We start from the raw sequence: 9,647 nt of genomic DNA, 5'->3' as shown, positions 1-9,647 counted from the left end.
ATTCTTTGCTTTCTGTTTAAAAATGTATTATCCTGGGCTTCCCTGGTGGCGCAGTGTTGAGAATCTGCCTGCCAATGCAGGGGACGCGGGTTCGAGCCCTGGTCTGGGAAGATCCCACATGCCGCGGAGCAACTCGGCCCGTGAGCCACAATTACTGAGCCTGCGCGTCTGGAGCCTGTGCTCGGCAACGAGAGGCCGCGATAGTGAGAGGCCCGCGCACCGCGATGAAGCGTGGCCCCCGCACCGCGATGAAGAGTGGCCCCCGCTTGCCACAACTAGAGAAAGCCCTCGCACAGAAACGAAGACCCAACACAGCCATACATACATACATACATACATAAAAAGAATGTAAGCAGACAAGAATAGCATTAAAAAAAAAAAAAAAGTATTACTCTCAACAGAATGATGTTGGACCCTTATCACATAAATAAAAATGAACTCAAAATGGATCAAAGACCTAACTGTAACAGCTAAAACTATAAAACTCTTAGAAGAAAACTTGGGGCAAAATCTTCAGGACATTGGATTTGGCAATGATTTCTTGAACGTGACACCAAAAGCACAGTTTGGGATGATGAAAAAGTTCCGGAAATGGATAATGGTGGATGGTTGCATAACAATGTGAATTACTTAAGTAGTGTCACTAAACTGTACAGTTAAAAATGGTTAAAATTCTAAACTTTATGTCGTATATTTTACCACAATAAAAATTATTATATTTCATGCATACAAAAGAATATAGAAGAAAAGCAAACATTAAAACAAGTTTATCTCTTACAGCAGGATTTTCTAACCATAGTACAGTAAAATTAGAAATAAATAGCAAAAGTTGACAAAAAATCCAGGAAAAAAAATCCTCCTGGTTTACTGTTGAAATATAGAGGAAACCAAATCTGTAACTAAGAATGACTTGAAAACAAGGCTAATGAGAATATTAAGAACAAAATCTACGAGATATGGCCAAGGCATAGTCTTAAATATTTTTGTATTCGCAGTCTTAAATATTTTCATTACTTAAATAAGGGGGATTAAAAACAAATTAGCCATTTATTTATTTTCAAATAAATTTCTAAAAAAAAAAGGAGGTAAGAATAAAAGGGAGATAAAAGGGGAAAGCAATAGAATAAATTGGAATTTAGAGTAGAATTCATTTATTTATTCATAAATAAATTCAGGAACTGGTCCTCGTGTGTGTTTGTGGAGAGAGGTATAAATACCAATAGAAAACAAAAGCAATAAAATAAACTACTAGCAAGCCAAATCAATTTAAAAAAGCAAAAGCACATCTGTAAAAATGTATAAATGATACATGGAAAGTAAATATAATTCAATGGAAACTAAAATAAATTTAGAGTTATTTGTGTAACTATGCTAGTGTTTTGAAAGTCTGGATAAGATGGATTTAAGAAACTCTGCTTTACCAAATTAGACTCTAGTAGAGATAGATAGTCTAATCATCTGCCTGCCTCTACCTGAGGGTCCCCTTCCTCTAATGTGGGTTAGTAAAGAGAAGGATTTAGATCAGGCCCCTGTTGAGTTGACCACCTAGCATTTACTGGCCAGCATTCTGTGCTTCTCCTCACTATTTCCAGGTCCCTTTGTTGATGGTCATATCCTGAACTTTGGGGTATGGTCTCCTTGATAGATGCTGAGCCCTCTATGAGCTCCCATGAAGGGGTAAATATAGGATAAGAAACATTATGCTTTAGAACCCTGTTGCTTTACCCTTCACAACATCACACAAGGAGGTATGGGATTATCAGATTTTATGGTAGGGTTGGGGTAATGACCGGGAATCTCAATTATGAAAGAAAAAATTTTAAACTGTATGCTAACATGACTTTTCCTATACTCCAAGAAATAGCACTATGAAGTTAACCCCTAGTTAACCCATGGAGGGCCCCCTATGGGTGCTACTAGTTCTAATCTTGTTCCCCCTTTCCACTCTACTGGATGACTCCTTATTCATTTTTTGGGAAATGGCAACCTTGCTCAAAAGAAGTTGTCCCTCCAATATTTTCTCAGCAATGCCTTCCTGAAGTCTAAGTTATTCACTTTAGAATAAGGTCACAGACATTCAACAGAATAGTACCTCGGGGCCTTGGCAACCCACATTTTGCAGAAGGTACCGGGGGTGTGTGGTGAGGGGAGCTTGGAACTCCAAGTCCTGCAGAGCAGCTCAGGGTGGGCATACTTAAGTCTGTTCCCATTCAAGTTTTCCCCAGTGCAGACTTGCACACTTTCCTCTTTAGTCTTCCAAGTGTCTAGCTGGTAACTGTTTAATCAGATGTCCATACAAACATCCCTAGGACAAATATTCATTCTCAGAGGTGATACAGTCTAAACTCATCAGGAGAAGATAAGTATCTTCTTAACTTGTCCATTTGCAAGTTTGCTTCTCTAACAGTGGAGTTACAACTTCACATTCATGGCAGGACAGAATTCTCAGTCCTCTTCTCTTTTGTTGCTTTGTGTCATCATTGTTGATAGAGGACCTTTTACTGTACTAAAACCTCCAAGTTACGCTGTGAGAGATGATCAATATTGGCATGAGATTCATCTATTGTATAGATGCTAAGAATCTGAAAGGCTTAACCCCAATGCACAACTAACTGTGGATCCATTCTTGTGGGTCTCAGCACTGAGCAAGGAACAAGTTACTTTTCATCCGAGGTTCCTGAGAAGGACCATCTCACTGGCTTTGACCTGGAAGGGCCCAGACAGGATGCAACTTTAAGCCTGGGGTTGGGGTGGAAGGTGTGTGTGTGTGTGTGTGTGTGTGTGTGTGTGTTAGAATGGACAGATAGAAAAGCGAAGAAAAAGGTAGGCCAGAAAAGGAGGGCCTCCCAGACACCAATCTCTGTTTGGACTAAAAGGAAAAACTGGGTGTTAGTCTTCAGAGCAACTTAGTTTCTCCCTTTAGACTTTGTTTCGGATTGTGTCCCCTTGGGCCTGTCAGAATACAAAATAAGGCTTATCTCCAAATCAAATATCATCATGAGTTATCCCCTAGGTATGCCATACCCCTTTCTGAACTTTAAAAATTACTGCTTTTTAGGGTTCAATTAAAGCACTGCCCTCCTCTCCCCAGGGTGAGTTGTCCAGTAGCAGGACTCTGAGAACTTCTAGTTTATCACTAAAAAGCCACCTTATTTATTAAAAACTATATACTTACATAAATTACTCAGCTACCAAAAGTCATTTAAGAAAAAATTAAAAATATGAAGCTTCTATTCTTTAAAACATGCTTTCACTTACTTTACTTCACTTCCATATTGTTTTTTCATGATAGCCTGGGTCGTCAGAACCAGTACCTTTGTCTTAAGCCAAGAATTCTAAGAGCCTCAACAATAGTAACCGTACTCACTAACACTGTAATTCCAGAGACGTTTGCTCTCTGGTAAAATTAGGTTATTTGATAGTGTTATCCTCTTCCTGAAACTGACAATTTTCCTTCCTAGTTTAAATTGTCATTTTTTGGCCACAGCTTCAGTTAAACAATACCAATTATTTCACAGATGGCCTCACATTCCCAAACTGTAATATCCTCCAGAGCCTTTTCAATACATCTTACATCTACATTTCTACCCTTACCTTTCAGATCTGTTTTATACTCAGCGCAATCTATTATCCATAACAGAGAATATCTGAATTGATGCAGTAAAATGAACCCAGACTGATCTCACCAGAGCGCTGACATGTTAGACGGCTGTCAGCCTGCTCTGCAGAGAGCATTCCAGGGCTCTGAAGACTAATAATGAAAGCAGCTTGGTGGAGAAATGGGTCAGAAAGCCTTCAGATTTTTCTTTCATTTTCTTTTTTTCAGTTCTAAAAAGGGGTAATCTGATACCCTTAAAAGAATTTTTAAAATAGAAAAAGAAAGGCCTCATCTTACCACCCAAACACAAATTAGTTTCATAATTTTTACATTCCCTTCTAGTTTTTGCCTCTATGCACACACGTTTTTTTTTTAAATATAGATTTTGTGTTGTGAATCTCTAATTAAGTGTTTTTTTTCCACTTGATACTGTATTATAAATAGTTTTCATGTTTTTACCTTTTTTCATATTTTTACTTTTTAGTGTTGTTACAATCTTTCATAGTGTGAGTGTGCTACGATCTGTTTAATAATTTCCTTATTATTGCATGGCAGCCATGGCTCCCTAGCATTGCTCAGGATAATGCTTAACCACTGGTTAATACCATTTAATAGACATAAAAATAACTATGAGTTATAATATTATAATTTTCTGTAATTGCAATGATAAATTCAGAGCTGGGATAACTTTCAACTTCGGAACAAGATTACTTTATGTATCATATCTGATACCTCCTGTTGCGCACTCTGAAGGGTTCTGCCCTGAGTGGCAGCCCAGGGCAATAGAGCAGCAAGGGTGCTCCGAAGTAGGGCTGCCTGTGTTGGAAGCCTGGCTTCACCTTTACTGCCTGTTTCAGTTTAGTAAATTATTTAACCTCTTTATATCTCAGTTTCTTCCTCTGTAAAATGACTATAATGATAATCCCTACCCTATGGGATTATTTAAAGATTACATGATCTAACACTTATATAGTACTCAGTACATGTTAGCTGTCACTATTATTTTAGCCCTTGTGACCTATTAGTGGTGGAGGTAATGGATCCTCACTTGGATCTGCAGTTGTATGAATATGAAGGAGTGGTTTCAGTGAGTTTTTGTCTGGTATAATTTCACAAGTATATCTATAGGATAAAAATGTTTAAAGTTATCACTTCAAAAGATCAATAAACATGTGGAACCTCTCCATCCATGAGATGATGGCAAAAGTTAAAATATGTAATTTTTTGACAATCTAAATATCTTTATTATTATTATATTTTTTGTGTTTAATAAAATATGTAACTTTTAAAACTCACTCAACGGACCAGGTTCTTTTTTTTAAAGGGAACGCTATTTATTTATTTATTTTTGGCTGCGTTGGGTCTTCGTTTCCGTGCGAGGGCTTTCTCCAGTTGTGGCAAGAGGAGGCCACTCTTCATCGCGGTGCGCAGGCCTCTCACTGTCGCGGCCTCTCTTGTTGCGGAGCACAGGCTCCAGACGCGCAGGCTCAGTAGTTGTGGCTCACGGGCCCAGTTGCTCCGCGGCATGTGGGATCTTCCCAGACCAGGGCTCGAACCCGTGTCCCCTGCATTGGCAGGCAGACTCTCAACCACTGCACCACCAGGGAAGCCCCTGGGCCAGGTTCTTTTAAGAATATGTGTTACTCTACTCTGTGGAAGAAAAATATTTGACGTGCCTCACAGAGCTCCCCCCAAATAAGTGTCTGGTAGGCCACTTAACTTCTATTTTTTATTGGACCAAATCAAATGTGTTCTGACATAAATAATGGGAATCATAATAGCACCTACCTCATAGGGCCGTTTTGAGCATTAAATGAGTTAATATTCATACAGTAGAATAATGTCTGAACATAGTGAGTATATGGAAATATTGGCTAATAAATGAAGTTAAAAAATCATCCCAATGTATTGATACTCCTTTTAGCTTTTGCATTATGTGATTGGTAATTTGATTTATATGGAGATTATATGGAGGAACTTAATTTTATTTATATGGAGATTTTGATCATTTCTAATTTTTAGCTTTTACTACAGTGCTGCCAGTGAGCACTTCATGCATGCAGTTATGCGTTTTCTTCTTTTAAAATATATCCTTGAGGATGAAAATCTCAGGAGTGGGTTTGCTGGGGCGGTTTCATGAAGACGTGGTTTCCTTCTGATCAGAAAGTTTTGCAGGAAGTGGGCCGGAAGGAGTAGAGCTAAGGTATTGGGCACTGCTGGAGGTGGCAAAGTCAGGAGAGCTGCAGAGAGGTGAGGGCCCTCCTACCAGCATGATAGCTCAGTGCTGCTGGGTGTTGGCAAGGAGGCAAAACCAGGGTGGTGTGGTGAAAAGAGTAATGGTCTGGAATCTGGAGAAATGACTTTTACATCCATCTACGCCTCTCTCCTGAAATGCAAAGTTGTTTTGTCTCTGTGGGTCTCAGTTTCCCCTAAAGCCTTTCCCAGTATTAGGGTCTAAGAGTCCTCTATTTCTGAAATGTTAGTTAAATACCTTATACATGCCAAGATCTGTGTTTGGTACTAGGGATGCAACAATGAGTAAAATACAGTAAGTCCCTTGATGTAGTCATGTAAGACAATTTAAAAGGTAAATTTAGAGCTGGTAAACTCAAGTGATAGGCAAATACAGAAATTTATAGAGGCACAGGAGAGGGGTGGGAGAGCACCCATCCCAGCCTTGAGGGGTGGGCCCTGTCGGAAGGGGGGGAAGTTTTCCTAGAGGGGGTAGTGGTTGAGCTGGGTCTTAAAGGATGAGCGGGAGTTAAGCAAACTATGGGGAGAGTGAAGAGTGTCTGGGCAGAAGAGGTGGCCTGGGTAGAGGTACAGTGGGAATAGCAGGGCGCCTTTAGAGGACCAGTGGTTCCGTGTCCTCAGAGAATCCAAAGCATGGCAGGTGACCCGAGGTGTGTCTGGGGCGGTGGCCGGGGTCCTTGCACATCACTGTAAAGAGTTTAGGTTTTCTATGTACCATTTTACCCAAGGATGGCTTTGGGTATATGCTAGCCTCCACTCGCAGCCAAGACTCTGTCTTGATTTCCCCATACCTTGACATTTCTTTCCCCTGGAGGCTCAGAGCACCTTGCTTTTGAGGATGACCACTAGCTGTCGCTATTGAACAGATCTGGCTGCCCACAGCTAAAGGCCAATGGTGGTGTCCTAGGCTGCTAGCTCCCGGCGGCCCGACCAGATGCTTGAGTGTGCCCCACCTCCTCTGGGTCTGTTCATCCGCCCTGAGAGGTGACTCACAAGTAGACACGCAGTGAAGAGGTGGGTGGTAGCCCTTGAGCAGAACCTGGGCAAGCTGGGGGAAGGAATTGTGGTGAAGTGCGGTCCACCACACCATCGCAGTCAGCCACTGGGTGGCGCTGCCACCACTGACCGCAGAAAGGGAGGCCTGTGAAAAGGGTAAGTCTCTGGATAGGACTGCTTTGCTGCTTTGGGATGGGGTAACTTTTGCGTCCACTCTGTTACCTGGAGTTCGGGGGCCACAGGACTGGTCAAGGACAGTGTGAGGGAGGTCTGGAAGCACACCGACCCAACAGTCCCAGATCAGCCAACACTGCCATTTTTCGGGTCCTTCAGGCCTCACCCCTGGCTGGTGTGTGTTTTTTGACTTGTCCCCAGTTTCCACCCTTTGGTTCCAGGTCATGCAATGAGCCAATACACCCTCCCCTTTGGCCTCGGTTTCCTTATTTTCCTTCCCAGCAACTCCCATCTCCAAAGCCTCCCCATTCAGCAGGTGTTCATCTGGTACTGTTCTTTTTTAGGAATCCATTTCCCCCTCTCCTTTTTCCTGTGGCATTGCTGTTTGCTGTGAGACTGTGTCCTCACCCTGTGTGTTCGGGATCTGTGCAGACTTAATTCTGCTTCTCCTAGCTTTTTTGCCTCTGGGCGTTGTAGTTCTAAGTACTATTTTACCTTTTTAAAAGTTCTCCCTTTTCTTGTCTGCCTTTTCTTTTCACATTTGCCCTGTCTTCGTCCCTGTCTCCCATTCCCCCACCTTTAAAAACTAGAGAATTTAGACATATTCTAAGTCTAACTAGAAAACTTGTGAGTCTAACAACTAGAGAAGTTAAAGAAGTTAAAGTCTAACAACTAGCGGGGGAGGATATAGCAAGTAAGGGGTATCCTGACTTATCTTGGCATCCTTCATGAACTGGCAACCCTCTGGGGTGGGCTGGTGATCTAGGGGTGCTGAGAGGCTGACACTGAGGCGGACTTGCTGGAGACATTGTGAGACAGCATGGGTACTTATGTGTTTTTCTTTTCCCTTAATGCTGCAAGTTAGTATGGTTCTCATACCTCCCTTGAGAAATTAAGGGATGCTTCTGGGACTTCATTAGCATATGTGTCCCCGTGCTCTGGGATGGGCACTAATGAAGAAGAATGTGGGTTCTTGGCAAATTCCCCAGACAGCAGGCAATGCCAGAAGGGGTAAGGGTTCTACCCAACATGTAGCATCCTCAGAGGGGAACAAGAGCACACTCTGAGCCAAGGGAAGGTTAAGCCTGTAACTAAGGTTCCAAAGGACTGGTTAGTAGCATAACATATGCTGACTTCTTCCTCTCACACAACTTTAGAGCCTTAGTCTCCAAAGGGGATGTGTTGCAGGGACTACTGGGGTGTAGGGAGAAAAATATTAGAATTTCTCTTTATTTTTTTATCTTGTCTTTTTAAGATTTCTATTTTTGCATATGTTTTGTGCTAGTAAATATTACATGCATATATTATATATTATTATTATATTATTTCTGATATATCTATCAGAAATACATATGCCTAATCATTTTTTAATGATGAAGTGTGGGATCCAAAGTTTCAGAGATCACTGCTCTGGAGAATCTTTGGAGCTTGCCATGGACTCTAGCGGAGGCCTGTGATGCTGGCCCAGAGCAGCCCAGCTGAGGAGAAAGGCCCAGCCTGTGTGGACAGACTTGGCGGCGAGGTGGGACTTAGTTGTCCTTGAGAGGGAGCTCTCCAGAAACAGCAGCTGGATGACTGTCCCCCATGCCCATGTGAGTCACAGCCTCTGAGGTCACCTCAGGGTCCCCTGCTACCTGATATCTTAGGGCCTTTTATTACATTCTTTGCTGAGGAGAGGTTTCATAGTTTCTCAAAGGGGAATTTGAAGAGGTGGCAGGCCTAGGATGTTCTCCAGCATGGGGGGAGCTGTGACTGATTAGGACTTTGCAGATGGTCAGTGGGAGGGGGTCCTGTCACCATGGTTAGGAGCCTGGCATCTTAGGGACTGTGTCTTTCTGCTCTGACTGTATCTCAGACTTGTTTCTGAGGTGATTTACGTTTGTGACAAACACTTGTAGTTGCCTAACGCAACCCCATTTTTGTTTGGGGTGGAAATGTGCTCAGCTAAAAATTCCATTTCTCAACCTCTCTTGAAGGGAGAGGTGGTCCCAAGATGTGACTCTAGCCCATGGGATGTAAGCTGAAGTCCTGGCTGGGGCTTTCCCGTTGGCTGTTTATTAGGGGTCAGAATCAGCTGGTGCACACATTTGACCCTTCACATTTCTCTTTTTTTTTTTAGTATGATGCTGAAGGTGGGGCAGCTGTCTTGTGACCCCACCGTGACAAGGAGGAGGATGAATAATTGGAAATATAGAAGGAGCCTGGCTGCCGGAGGTGCTGGTCTGCTCTTCCCAGACTTTTTGTTATGGAAGGAAAAGAAATCTCTATTTGATTCAGCCATTGCAGGGGTTTTTCTGTTGCTCCCAGGGGAATGCAGTGCTAGCAAACATGAAGGTGGACTCAGGGCTTGCAGACACTTGGGTTAAGGCCATGACTTCATGCAAGATGCTGACGTCCTTAGAGTTGAAGAATGTGACCGTCCCCTGTCTCAGGGAGCCCTTGTTCCTTCTTCTTCTCCAGCAATGATGGAAACAAGCTGTCCTGTTACTTGCAAGTCCTTGGAAGAGGAGAGAGGCATTGAGCTGGCCCTTTAAGAATAACTAATTCTGTTAAGAATGTGGAAAGTGAAAGTCAGGGTGAGTGCTGGAGCCGGCTGTGCAGGTTTGAGCGAACTGAACTGATGGTG

This window comes from Eubalaena glacialis, chromosome 3 (assembly GCF_028564815.1).
Source record: "Eubalaena glacialis isolate mEubGla1 chromosome 3, mEubGla1.1.hap2.+ XY, whole genome shotgun sequence".
In the NCBI taxonomy this organism is placed as follows: domain Eukaryota; kingdom Metazoa; phylum Chordata; class Mammalia; order Artiodactyla; family Balaenidae; genus Eubalaena; species Eubalaena glacialis.
This window is presented reverse-complemented; position numbering follows the sequence as displayed.